The sequence below is a fragment of the Protopterus annectens genome, chromosome 9.part0 (genome assembly GCF_019279795.1).
Source record: "Protopterus annectens isolate FY-2018-M chromosome 9.part0, PAN1.0, whole genome shotgun sequence".
NCBI lineage: Eukaryota > Metazoa > Chordata > Ceratodontiformes > Protopteridae > Protopterus > Protopterus annectens.
The window spans coordinates 508,289,234-508,304,354 of record NC_056743.1 but is presented as its reverse complement, the minus strand read 5'-3'; the positions used below and the strand labels follow the sequence as shown (position 1 = coordinate 508,304,354).

At 40.3% G+C, this 15,121-nt stretch overlaps 2 protein-coding genes across 2 annotated transcripts in view; one reads left to right on the top strand and one right to left on the bottom strand.

The window, feature by feature from the left end:
- LOC122811307 (aldo-keto reductase family 1 member B1-like) overlaps window positions 1-15,121 on the top strand; it is a 356,222-nt gene that overhangs the window by 44,076 nt on the left and 297,025 nt on the right. The window lies entirely within an intron of this gene.
- The window catches only part of LOC122811308 (aldo-keto reductase family 1 member B1-like), a 201,822-nt gene that overhangs the window by 180,634 nt on the left and 6,067 nt on the right, over window positions 1-15,121 (bottom strand). The window lies entirely within an intron of this gene.

Here is a 15,121-nt window from a genome sequence, read left to right as displayed (position 1 = left end):
TCCAGCTTCACTCCACCCATGCCCCGATCTATCCTATCCATTACCCTGTAATACCTCCCTAATGAAATCAGTTTAAAAGAAGTCCTTTTGGCACTTTACAAAATTAAAATACCAGTTCCATGGGTCTTGACAAAATTCTTGATGTCTGCTGAGAAGCATTAAGCCCTACTTAGCTAGCAACCCTGCTCCAACAACTCTTTAACCAGAGTATCTTCACTGGTTACATCCTGAAGGTGTGGAAATGGCTATTGTGCTACTTTTGCATAAGTGGCCCCTCTACTGTGGAAATTACAGGCCTGTTAGTCTCACTTTTATCATTTTCAAAGATATGGAATGTGTTGTAGCCAAACTAATAAACCTTGATAAAGGTCACCTGATATTGCTGGACCCACACCAGTTTTGCTTTGTGAAAAACAGATCATGCCTAATCAAAACTGGTTGAGTATTTTGAAAGGATTACCGAGACCATGGAAAAGGGTGTAGTCCACTCTGCCTACCTGGACCTTATTAAGGCATTCAACAACATCCCCAGTCCATGCTAGGATTATTAACAAGCTCTCTCAACTCAACATTAACCCATACATAGTTCACTTGATGGGTGATACTGGTTATATAATAGAACCGATACCATTAAACTCAAGGGTGTTTGCTCAAGACAGGAAAGCATCACCAGCAGTTTACCACAGGGCTCTGTCCTGTGCCCCCTCCTCTTTAATATATACTCCTCTGGCAAGAAAGCTGATATAAATAGTCTGTGGCCAATCAGGTCTGCTGATGATTGCAAACTGGGGGGCAGTTATCAAATCCCATTCTGATACTCAGATTCTCCAGCAAGTTCTAGACCAAATAAATATTTATTTAATAATCAGGAGCTTACACTCAATACCAAGATATTCAGCATCATTGTATTTGCTAAATCTAGCATTAGTTCTACTTACCGTGTAGGTAAATCCATAGTTAGATGCACAGGTTCTCCAACCACCACATTGAGCAAAGGCAGGGTAGAGGTTAGTTAGGTAAGATTATTATTAAGTTCTCGGGTCTCTTCACCCCAGGTACACACATGACCTAATTATTGTGCATGTGAGGAAGTGAATAACCTGACATGCGCATCCTTGGATTATATGAGGAGGACATGATGGAACTCGGAGAATGTTCATCTGGAAAGGGAATAAAGATAATACTGAGCAGGATGCAACCATCGACTATAAAGATGCCTTGACAGCACAGTAGCAGACGCAGACTGAATTAATAGTCCAAGTACTGGGTGAGCCAGCAAGGTACATTTTTGGAGGAGTGTCTATACTGACGTGCTTCCCCAAGGTCTTGGTCACATCCTGCAGCAGGATTGCCTTCTGACTGAAAGCTTGGAAATCTGCTTTATGTGCATCAGGACTCCAGTGTCAGCCCAACCAACGAAGGCTTATATTTCAGGTAAGCAGATGTGTGTCCCTGCACTGAGCTCAGCATAGCAGGCATTGCACCGCTGTTTAACTTACTAGTCCTAGACAAGGTGATGAATAATATCAACAGCTCTCACCTCTCAGGATATTCACTACTATTGGCAAAAAAGGAGAAGGAATGATCCTATTGGGAAGCAAGAATGGAATTCAAGGAAGAACCAGGGCAAAAAAACACGGGCATCAAATTTCCCAGAATTGTGTGTTATGAACCACTTTGGTGCTATGCATCATTGCTTCAGGTTTAGTGAGTGATTACTCATTGCATTTATCCACTGATTTAATAAATAAAACTTCTTTAGCAAAGTATGTCAGCCAAGTATAATTTCCTATTTTCATTTGTCTTCTGGGAACTCCTATTTGTTTGGTATATCATTTTCAGTCACACAACAGAAATATGAACATTCTTCTCACCATGATTTGCATTAATGACGTTTTTGTGATTGTACTGATGTCAGAAGAACATGTTCATGTGATGTGCATTAAAGGGGAATATAATGTAGTCTATAAAACAAACTTTTATTACATTACTGCACTGAAGGTTTACTGTTTCCATAGAAGCATATAAAATAATGAATGATATGGTATGCATAAAGGAAAATGATTACTATCCTACCGGGCCCCCAAAATATGAGGTGCACAATAAAATACGAGGCCAAAGCTTTAGTCGGTTATTTATATATTCTTGCAGTAAAGGGATGACCAATATTTTCTTAGTATATGCTCCACCTAATGCATTATGTAATAATTGCTGGCACTCTCCCGCTTTGTGTGCGCGTATGTGTGTGTATACATACATACACACACACACACACACACACACACACACACACATATATATATATATATGGGTCACCTTTAAAATCTCGAAATCGCGTTTGCCCAAAACGGAATCCGACGGGACGAGAATACCGAAAACGCAGATGACCGAAAAGGACGGACTCGGTAAGTGTGCGATCGAGTGAGGGATTTAGTGTTAGGGAGCGGACAAGTAAGTGTGCGATAGTGAGGGACTGTGGGTTAGGGGTGGGTTAAGTGAGTTAGGGTTAGGGTGCATGTAGGGTGTGTGTGCGATGGTGAGGCACTCTGGGTTAGGGACTCGGTAAGTGTGCGATCGAGTGAGGGATTTAGTGTTAGGGAGCGGACAGGTAAGTGTGCGATAGTGAGGGACTGTGGGTTAGGGGTGGGTTAAGTGAGTTAGGGTTAGGGTGCAGGTAGGGTGTGTGTGCGATGGTGAGGGACTGTGGGTTAGGGGTGGGTTAAGTGAGTTAGGGTAAGGTGCAGGTAGGGTAAGTGTGCGGTAGTGTCAGACCTTAGGGTTAGGGTTTGGGTTAGGGATAGTGCATATGTTATGTAGTGTACTGTGTTGTTTACGTGTAGTGTGTTGGTGTAATGGTTTTCGGTGTTTTGCGTTGTGGCGTTTTATGTTTTCGGTCTTTTCGTTTGGTCATTAGTGTTTCGGCAAACAGCAGTTTCGAGGTTTTAAAGGTGATCTATATATATATATATATATATATATATATATATGTGTGTGTGTGTGTGTGTGTGTGTGTATATATATATATATATATATATATATATATATATATATATTTTTTTTTTTTTTTTTAAATCTAGTTCACTGCATTTCTAGCCTCCCTCCTTCCTACGGCGTTCAGGTTATCATGCTCAACAGTAAACCAGAATTCTATCCAGTAAATCTGTATTTTTCCACCTTAATTGAAATACAGAGTATCCTGTCCTACAGCTATATACTGAGATCTCCTCCCCCAGAAAATGGCAACAGAATATTGCTGCAAACAGTCTGAAACAAAGTATATTAGATGTTTCTGTAAATTCCAAACCTGTTACAATCTATTAAACTGTCCTGTTATTTAGGCAGTGCACCTAGGAAACCCTGTTGAGCACTGTACCTTAAATGACCAGCTGAACAATTCCCCTCTCTCCCATCATTTTCCCCTTCTCTCCCAACTATTGAAACCCTATGCAGAACACTTAATTATTTTTATTAAACCCTGTAGTGCTCCTACCAATCTCTCAGTGCTCCATAAGGGCTCAAAACAAAAACACCACAGAAGGGTCTATCCTACCTTGTATTATGGTTGTATTTTACTAGCTTTTTCCCCTTTAAATTGGCTCCTAAACCTACTGATAGTCTTCCTTCATCTAATGCATTATCCACTGTCCTGGATATAGCCCTCCCATTCCCCCCTATTACCTCACATCCATCTAATGCATTATTCACTGTCCTGGATATAGCCCTCCCATTCCCCCCTATTACCTCACATCCTACCTTAGTCTATATCTGCCTCCTAGAGCCTTGGGCACCATTTTTAAATCTAGTTCACTACCTTTCTAGCCTCCCTCTTCCCTATGGCATTCAGGTTACCGTATTCAACAGTAAACCAGGTATAGTTTGCCAATATCTGCATATATTCTGTAGAAGCGGTGTTTAAGTGACTGTTACAATATCATCATCGTGGATTAGCTGTTAAAATGTACTCTACACTGTGGTTTAGCTGTTAAAATGTACTCTAAGCTGAACTTGATTACTTACTACTAGTGTATGTTCTCTATACACGTGTTCTGTCACATGCAAGACACAGTGCTAGACATTGTTCTCACTTTTATTCTGCTGGGGTCATAAAGTCAACTAAGTTACTTTCATGCTGAATGTTTTTTGCTTTACAACATTGTTCACTCACAAAAACAGCGCTAAGCACTGTTCTCTGAATTATTCTGCTGCAAGATATATTGTTCACTAAGCCACTAAATTGCTAAATGTTGTATAGTTTAATATATGGATCTCTTGCATGACACAGCGCTAAGCACTGTTCTCGGCTTTATTCCACTGAAGCTGTATGGCACTAAGCTACTTTTATGCTAAATGATATTTGTGTTTAAAGTGTTTTAATATCCAACTATAAGAATTGAATTGCTATCATTTAAGGAGTCTCTAGCAAAGCTGTTTTAGCACGGCAAAGACGGACAATATTGTGCATTTGTTCTGAACTGTGTTTTTTACTGCTTAGGTTAGTTATCTCTTCTGTGTAACTCAATAGCATTGAATGTTGCTACAGTTACAACTTTAGCTCCACGTAACCTTATTTGTTTTCTGCTCTGCCCTTTTTCCTCCTAGAGGTCTATCCAGTAAATCTGTATTTTTCCACCTTAATTGAAATAGAGTATCCTGTCCTATAGCTATATACTGAGATCTCCTCCCCCTGAAAACGGCAACAGAATAATGCTGCAAACAGTCTGAAACAAAGTATGTTAGATGTTTCTGTAAATTCCAAACCTGTTACAATCTATTAAACTGTCCTATTTAGGCAGTGTACCTAGGAAACCCTGTTGAGCACTGTACCTTAAATGACCAGCTGAACAATTCCCCTCTCTCCCAGCATTTTTCCCTTCTCTCCCAACTATTGAAACCCTATGCAGAATAATTATTTTTATTAAACCCTGTAGTGCGCCTACCCATCTCCCAGTACTCCATAAGGGCTCAAAACAAAAATGCCATGGAAGGGTCTATCCTACCTTGTATTATGGTTGTATTTTACAAGCTTTTCCCTTTAAATTGGCTTCTAAACCTACTTGATAGTCTTCCTTCATCTATTGCCCGCTCTGCTCCCTGCCCCCACTTCCCACCCGCCCCCAGTGGTCCTACCTTTATTACAAACAGTAACCACTCCCACCTTTCAAACAACCTATAACATCACTACACCTATACTGCCTCTTACAGCTTCTCACTGCTATCCCTCCTACTCAGCTAATATGTACAAGCACACCATACCTATACACACTGCATGCACACTCCTTGCATACATCACATCTTACCAAACTTCCACCATTCCTGCACTCAACCACTACCACTGTACCACCACACACACCACCACTCATATCTCACCTCTACTCTACTGCTCTCGCATCAGGTCAACAGCCTTCCCAATAGACCCTCTATATAGGCTACAGACCACAATACCTAAACTAAAAACTACCCCACAACTTAACATAGCAACCCTAACACCATACCTATTACCCACAGAACACAATCAAAAAACTTCCCTTATAAGCAAGCATATCCAGAAATTGATACAACTAATAATCTCATCCATATCTGACCTAGCACTCAGTGGAGACATCCATCCCAGTCCTGGCCCCTCAATCTCCAACCCCTCCCCTCATAATCAGACTACAAACCACATCTTCTCCCAAATCACAACCAATAGAAGCCAACTGACCTCCTTCTGATAAGCCTAAATATTAGAAGTATATGAAGCAAGGTGCATGAACTCCATGCCACCATAGACTTCTACTCCCTTGATGTAGTGATCCTTACAGAAACATGGTTAAAACCGCACATTACTAATGAGCAAATCATCCCTACTGGTTACAATATACTAAGAGTAGACCGACTAAACAGAAAAGGAGGTGGTATAGCTATAATATTTAAACAGCATCTAGACATCCAGATCTTAAAGTTAGCAGCTCCCAAAATAGGTAAGGAAGAAATAATATATACCAACCTTAAAATAAACCACAATAAAACCCTAAACATAATAGGTTGCTACTTCCCACCTGGCCAAAACATCCCTCCACTTGAAAACCTCCTTAGCTGGACTACCATCCACCTGCCCCAAGAAACTTTAATTCTAGGAGACATCAACACTGTTCTAGCAACAACCCAACCCATTCATGGCTTCACCCATCGAGTCCAATCACCTACTAGGATAAATAAAAACTCCTTGAAACATACCACCCTTGAATGGATACTAGTCAATAAGAGCCCCCAGTCCTATATATCAGGCTGCCTATTTGACAGCCTCAGTGATCACTCTCCAACCGTCCTACTAAGAAAACACCTTTATAAAGCGAAACCCATCATCTACCGTCAAATATACAAAAATACTAACTTCAACCCTCTCTCATTCAGCTCATCCCTAAAAAACTGTAACTGGCATCCTCTAAAATACCTCAAACTAGATGACACAGTTGACTACTTTAATAAAACATTCCTAAGCATCCTTAATTACCACGCCCCCATAAGACGTTCCCGAACTAGAGCCCAACCATCCCCATGGCTACAAAAAACACTAAGTCTGAAATGAAAAACAGGGATAAAGCCTGGGATAACTGGTGCAAAACCAAAAACCCCTCTACTAGGCAAAAATTACTAAAACTACAGAATAGAACCAAAAAGCTTATAAAACAGGACAAAATCCAATACAACCAGTCTGCCCTTACCTCCTCACAACATAACCCCAAACAATTCTGGTCCTCCGTAAACTCTATCCTCCACCCAGGTAAAGTAAGTACACCCACTCCTAACTTAACTCACTCATCCAAAAATATTGCTACCTCTTTCAACAATCACTTCATACAGACCATACTATCACTAGCTAGACAACACAACCCCCATAAACCCACACCATCAACTACAACTAACAATCTCCCCACTAGCTTCTCTTTCTCTCCTGTTCCTACCTCCAAAATAAAACAACTATTAACTAAACTTAAAACCACCAGATTAGCAGCAGACAACCTCCCAAGTGAATACCTTCACCTTGCAGCTGACGCTCTAGCCTACCCAATATCACTCTTGATTGACAGATCTCTGTCAGAAAGTTATGTTCCCACACTATGGAAAGTCTCACACATAATTCCCCTACACAGAGGAGGCCCCTCCACAGATCTAACCAATTACTGCCCCATAGCTAATCTCTCGCCACTCTCCAAAATAATAGAGAGATGCATCCATTCTCAAGTCTCAGATCACCTCCTTGCTAACAACCTCCTCTCCAACACACAACACAGTTTCTGACCTAACCATAGCACCACCACTGCCTTACTCTCTTTCGCTAACACTATCTTACAAAATAAAAATGCAGGTTATCTCTCCTCAGCTACCTTCCTAGACCTCTCTAAAGCTTTTGACATGGTCCCGCACAAACAACTCATCTCTCTTCTCAATAACCTATCCTTTTCTCAGCCAATCATCAACTGGTTTCAGAGTTACCTATCTTACTGCCAACAAGCAGTTGTTTGGCAGGACGACCTATCCCCCCAACTACCAGTCTCCATAGGGGTTCCCCAAGGTTCCATCCTGGGATCCCTATTCTTCTCTGTTTTCACCAATAATCTAGCCTCAGCCACAACACATGACACACACATACAATATGCAGATGACTCAACCATCATCTGCACAGCCCACTCCCTAACCGAACTGAAAAAAGTCACACAGGAAGCATTTTCCTCTATTGAAACTTGGTTATCTAATGCCCAACCCAAACAAAACAAAATTACTAATCTTCAACCCCACCAAACTTGCCCTAGACAGCTCTCACTTTAACATCACAGCAAAAGACACCACCATCCATCCTACAGAGCACACCAAATTACTAGGAGTAGAAATAGAGAATAAACTGAACTTTGACTTTTCCATTTCCATGACCATTAAAAACGTGCACAGAAAACTAGGTGCATTACATAGAAATCAGCAACTGCTTACCAAAGCAGCTAAAATTTCAGTAGCAAATTCTCATCTCATCTCCACCCTACTCTATGCCTCTCCATTATTTACTAACCTTAGACAATGCGACCTAAATAAGCTCGAAACCTGCAACAGCAAAATCACCAAATATGTCATAGGGGCTTCCTACTGTACTCACCACTGTCTCTCACTAGTGGAACTGAGCTGGCTAGAGCTCCCCCACCTCCTTCAATGGTACCAACTCGCACTCACCCACAAACTAATAAACCAGCCACTAAAAGTCCCATCTCTCCAGAATCTACTCCAACCCTACATAACCACGAGACCACTAAGATCCAGCCACAAAACCCTCCTACAGGTCACAAGAGCCATTAACTCTGCTGGAGAAGCATTATTTTCCTGCACTATAGCCAAACTCTGGAACTCCCTCCCATCCTTAATTACCTCTGTAACTTCTTGCACCCACTTCAAATCCTTACTAAAATCACACTTAAAAACTTGCCATATATGCCCTTGCAACCCCCACCCTCTAATACCATCCACTCCACCCACCCAATACCTCTCTCAGCCCCCTATCAACAGTCTACTCTTAGCAAGCTAGTACTAACTTCTTGTAGCAACAACTGCTAATGGCTGTTATGTACCTCAAAAACAGATTGTATTAATTGTTAACTGATGAATCTCAACTACATTTGTAACCATGTTTAGTATATGTCACCATATTTTAAAATTGTACTTTGTCTACAGCTGTTTTACATCTATGTTTTATTCTTCCCTAACGTCCTCAGCTGGACTAATGTCTATATTTTAAATGCTATGTTTTTTAACTGTATAATGTAAGTAATATTTAATGCGGAGCTTTTCTCCCTGGGCCTCCGCTGAAAACAGACCTGTGTCCAGTCAGACTCTCCCAGTCAACAAATGTAAATAAATAAATATATAGATATATATAGTAATACACATTAAGAGACTAAGCTTATATTATTAGGTTGCTTGCTTTTTGTGACTGCAGACTAGAACTCTAGCTCTGGGTGTTCTGAATACACATTAAAATACAATCTTTATAAAATCTCATATTTTTTCTGTTAGTTGATTTATTTAATTCAGTGGGTTTGCTGATTATTAAGTGTAGCATGAAATAGTCCATCTAATAATTCCATCAGTCTCCTGAGTAAGTACAGTGGTTCTTGTAAATCAATATGTACTGTTCAACTAACTTATTACATTTCAGAAAGTGTTTCCTGGAACAACCTTAAATGTTTGTCATCAAAACATATTCCTAAAGATAACATAAATTACCTGTATTGCACAATGGCAAAACCAGTACCTCACATGTGATTTTCTTATATTTACTTTACACAGCCTGCTTTCACCTACAATAACACTAATAAGGGTTTTCAGCGTACCAACACAAATATTGTTGATGTAATCAGCATTATAGCCCTAAGCTTGTGTTAACAAATGATAACTTGTCTTCACTTACTACAAACAGTCATGTTTCCTTTTTTCTTATGTTTCACTTAACTGCATGGTGCAGCTATAAACCAGTAAAGCTGGTTGTGCTGTTGGCTAAGGCCAAACTTGCCTTATGCACCTTAGTTTTCAAAATCCCTTTCATAAGCATCTGCCCTCCTCCTGCAGGTGTTTTCATCCTTCCGCCCTTTCCCAAACCTCTGTTATACTGGTTCACATTTTGAGTTGATATAAGACTTTTATAGTCATCATGGCACTTATATAATGTACCTTCTTCAGGACAGATTAACCAAAAACAGAGCTGTTGACCAACTCTGTTTGTCATTGCTTTGCCACCCTCATTCCCCACTAAAGCTTTAATTAATAATTAATTTGAGATACCTTTGGTCCCACCCACTCAGTGAAAGGGCAGTATACTAGCAAAGATTTGGCAGAAGTGTGACTGAATGGTGAAATGTAAAGGCGGTCACAAACTGAAGAAATAACCTCTTGAAAAATCTGAACATTTTAAAGAGGTAACAGTGTCACATTGAAGAGAACATTTTTAACATTTGAAGCCTTCATGGAATTGAATACTGTACTGAGGAGGATTCCCAGTGGCAGCATACACATTCCAGAAAGATTTCTTATAACTCAGATTACTTCTGTGAAATATTTTTGTTAACATTTAGTTATTCAGTGTCGGAACCACACTTGCCTTTGAATACTGGAGTGCTTTATTTTTTTTATTCTCTTGGGTCACTTTTGAAAATGGTCTGAAAAGACTACTACACTTTTAGGATTGATAGATTAAATAATTAAATTAAACCTCTGTTACCAGTAGATAAACAATCTGCCACTTATTATTTATGAAATATTATCAGCAATGTGACTAAGGTAGTGACAGTAATATGATGGCATACTTATGCAGTAGTGTTCCGTGTACAATTATATTCCAGTCAGTTTTATGGGGCAGAAGGAAGAGTGTGTGTGTGTGTGTGTGTGTGTGTGTGTGTGTGTGTGTGTGTGTGTGTGTGTGTGTGTGTGTGTGTGTCTATCACTTTGAGTAGTACCCCAAGTTCTTGCCTCATGCAATTGTTGAGTAACATTTTCTTAACCGTTATTTCAAATAACTTGCATCAATTCTTAACCAGTATTTTTATATTATGTCTAATTTGTTATAATTATTTAAATTGCAGTTGTTTTGTTTTATTTTTGGAGACTGTAAAATTATTATTCTTAAAATGCTTTTGTAATAATTTGGAGCTTTTCTTCATGGGCCTCTGCTGAAAATGCCATTCTACCTGGCTGGACTTTCCTAGTAATTAAACCTAAATAAATAAACAAACATAGCAACAAAATGGAAGAAGCATATAAGGGAGCAGTGGGATGTAAATCGATATATACTATAGTCTAGCAGTCACATGCAGCTCATCAGCTGCAGAAATAATTGATTATTATTTAAAACTGTAGCATATCAAATGTGCAGGTACTGATATCAGTACTTTAGTGCTGTGAGTGCAAAGTGGAAGCCTACTTTGCCTTAATTACTCCTGGATTATAATGGGTAAACGGTCTATATTAGAACACCAAATGTTCAAAATCGTGAACACTCTAATGAGCAAAAATGCCGGACCTCGAACTATTTATTGTGGGGGGGTGTGCCCCCCACACCACCACTAAATATATATTCCATAAATATGTCAACTCCGAGATCGCACTACAGTGAGGAAAGGGCAAATATTCTGATCTTCAGTGTACTGCGATCCCAAAAAAGCACTTTGAGGTCCGGCATTTTCACTCATTAGACCGTTCGCGATTTTGAACATTTGGTGTTCTGATATAGACCCATGGGTAAACATTACTCATTTAATGCAAGGAAAAAAAAATAATGCCACAGATGTTGTGTCTGTATAATGCATTACTTTGCAGTTACAAATATAGTTTCAATATACCAGCAAGCTATAAATTTACACACAGCTTAATGTAGTAATACATTCTGAAACATCAACAGAAATAGCTTATCTATTGATTTTTGAGTTACAAATGGCTGTGCATGTCATTTCATGAATTGCAGTACCCAAGTATTGTATGGGGCCAAAGGATAAACACACTGAATTCTACTGCGTGACACATCTAGGAGTAATCAAAAATGAAAAGTAGGGGCAACCAAAGAAAATATAATGCATTACATAATACTTCAGCATTTAGAGGGATTCGGGAAGCTAATGTTTATGAGAAGTATCTTGTGGGTTTTGCTCTTCCATGTGTTCACTTTGCATTTATAAGATGACCTATGCATGTGCATTAACCCCCCCTCCAATGCACAACCTGCAAAAATTGAAGTGCACATATGGATAATGATAAACCTATTAATGTAGGCAGTGAGATGGCGGACTTACCTCTGTTGAGGAGAGGTTGTGTTTGTATGTTTTTGTGGTTCATGCCTGAATGCACATTACTTCACTGTATGTTAATTGTTTTTCTTTCCATAGTAGTAGTGCTATGAACGGCATGCAAGCATCACTCATAGTGAGATGGCCTTTGGACAGTGTCTCTGTCATCAGTCAATGTTACGTCAATATTAACATGATAGCGTATGCTGACCTTGGCCCTGGATGTACCTCTACCTGTTAGCACAGTGTGTATCCCACACTTTTTTATGTTATAGTCATGCACATGGACTTATGCAGTCCTTTTTTGTTTATGATTCTTCAAACTGGTATTATGTGGCCTTCTTTTCTAACATACTGTAACCTACATCTGTTGTGTATTGTATGTTGGCATTCCATATGTACCATGTCTGGGATTAGGATGCAGGTTGCAACTGCACACCTGGAACTGGGGGATACATCCCTGACTGTGACTCAGACAACCTGAGAGCGAATAGTGGCTTGAGTTCTTGGTGTAGGTGCTGGTGAGGAGAGGGAAGTAGCATGCAGGGGTGTAGCCAGAAATTTACATTTTGTCCCAGTCCCCTTCAGTGAACACCTCACACTGAATGATATTTGATGACCTTTATGAAACTTACATAAAGGTAACTTTATTAGCCAATATTTATTAACTGCAACTGAAACATTGTATAACTGACTGAATTCCAGCATCAACATCCATGTAATGTTAATCTGGACAGCTTGACCTTGCTCATCCTGACCAAGTAAGCATACCTCCACTCACTTACTTATGAAGCAGCTTCCATATCTCCACTCACTTACTTATGAAGCAGCGTTCCCACCACTCACTTCATTTATCATTTATTGAATTACAAATCCACCAAATAAGCAGCATCCTTACCTCCACTTGCTTATTTAACTTATGAAGCAGCATCCCATCACTCACTTTGTGTACCACTTATTGAATTACAAATCCACCAAATAAGCAGCATCCTTACCTCCACTTGCTTATTTTACTTATGAAGCAGCATCCCATCACTCACTTCATGTACCACTTATTGAATTAACATCCAACCAAATAAGCAAACCAAAACCAGAGGGGGGACAGAAGAGAGCACACCTGTCCCTCTTCTCCGCCCACCAGCCTGACCAGGCTGTTCCTCCTCTGTCCTACCAAGATTACAACCTAACAACTCATTAAAAGGCATGAAATACATCATTCGGTATACGGCATCCTCTCTAACCAAACTAGATCCGTCTCACCACCTCCCAAAGTCCTAACTCATAAATAGCTAAAGTAGTCAACTGCCTAACTGGCTAAAATTCCATCCCTCTACAATGCTAAAGTGGCCAACCCCCACCTCATAACCTAGCATAACTTCTGTATATTGGCTAAGCTCACTTACCTAGCCACAAATAGTAACGTTTCCCAGGTCATTACCTGTTGAATGCATCAGCAAACAGCAAGCCTACACCAGTCAGAACCACACCAAAATGGTATACCACCAAAGCTCTAATTGCATCCCCTTCCTCCTCCCAATGAATACTAATGACCAGAATGAGATTTCATTCCTAATGGACCAATCACCAATAATCCTGCCATCAAAACCATTATTATAAAGCAAGAAATCATTTGGCGACCAAGACCGCTCTGTTAATGACATCAGTACATACATGAACAATAAGCAGACAAAATCCAAGTCACTGGCCTTCTATAAACCCATGACAACCCTGGCAACTAGCTTACTTTGCCAGTAGGCAATGTCTGCCAAACCTCACATATTAAACCTACCCTTCCAGCATGAAGCACGACCCAAATTTAGTAAATTAGCCTAACCTTGTCATCTATGGAAATTAAGTAATTGCAGCCAAGAACTCCTTGACCCACTGACATGTCCCATCTTGTTCCCAAGCCTGAACCAAATAACTCGGCAATCCATCCCACCACTCCCCTAACCTCTGGTAGCCACAACACAGTATGACCAAGCAAGCAACATCCTTCTATATGCTTTACTTCTATAAAAGCTACCCCACCACCCTGCCATAAGCATCTAATCCTTCTAACCTTGCCTAGCATGCCTCAGCTGACTGCATCAGTAGCCATACCACTGGCATCTTGACCAAATGAAAATGGACTCTATTCCCCCAACTTCTCCTGTTAATACTATGCCTGTTAAATTAAAACTGGTTTGACCCTACCGTATGCCTTCCTGATAAAAAGTGTCCCAAACTCCTGCAACACAAATTTAACCAATCTAGCAATGCCCTACTATTAAACCTCTCATGTAAAAAGGTGCCCCAAGCTCCCAAAGCAAACCTTTAATCATAAAACAACCTGACACCTCGTCTAACAGGACCACACAACCCACACCACTGCTGTATTAATCAGATGAAAATAAATCCTAATCCCCAACAACTCACACTAAAACATTTACTCCATAATAAATTGAAAATCCAAATATTCAACATTCCCTCCAGTCCTTCCATCCTGCTATTCACAATCCGCAAACCAACCCCCCAGTTATGCCCGCTAACCCAACACCTCCTGCTACATTTGTAAACAAATGCAAATCCCCATGAACAAACCTATCTGAAAACCATCCCAAGGCACCTCAATGGTAAACAATTCACCCACTTGTTAATCCTCACCCAAAAGACTCAAGTAAACTGGCCGACAAGCAACTTCAGGCTTGGCTTCTCCTTGAAGCTTTTCTTTCCATGTGTTACCGTAAAGCAATGCCGCAACTTATTAACTCCCACCCATCCACACAATGCTCTAAAAAAAAAAAACCTTTCACCTAGCCTTAAAAGGAGCCAGATCATGTACATCTTCTGATTGCCTCCCCCTTGATGCCAAATCCAGTAAAGCACCATGCAAAACTCTTAAAGTAGCATTAACCACTGAGCAACCCTCTGTATAACCATACCCCAGGAAAACCTAAACTTACCACCATGCCCCCAACATCCAAATCAGTATCACCTTATCAGGACTCCATCCCACCTGTGGACAATTCCAATCCCCCATAAACAACCCCCAACCTACTAGACCCTGCCCTTGTACCACCTCAGCCTCACTTGACTCCATGCTACTCCCAAACTGTGCCAAGAATAACATGTCTTAATAAGCAACTAAAGTAGGATCACCTGCGACCTCATGGTGCACCACTCCAGCGAGCAGCATATGTAGCCAAGCAGAATCCACCTCCTTCATGCCACCAACTGATGCTTACACTGTGCTTATCCATCTACAACCTCATTGCAGCACTCCAGCTATCAGCACAAATGTCGACTCTGCACTCACCCTGCATTAATCTGCAAAAGAAAAG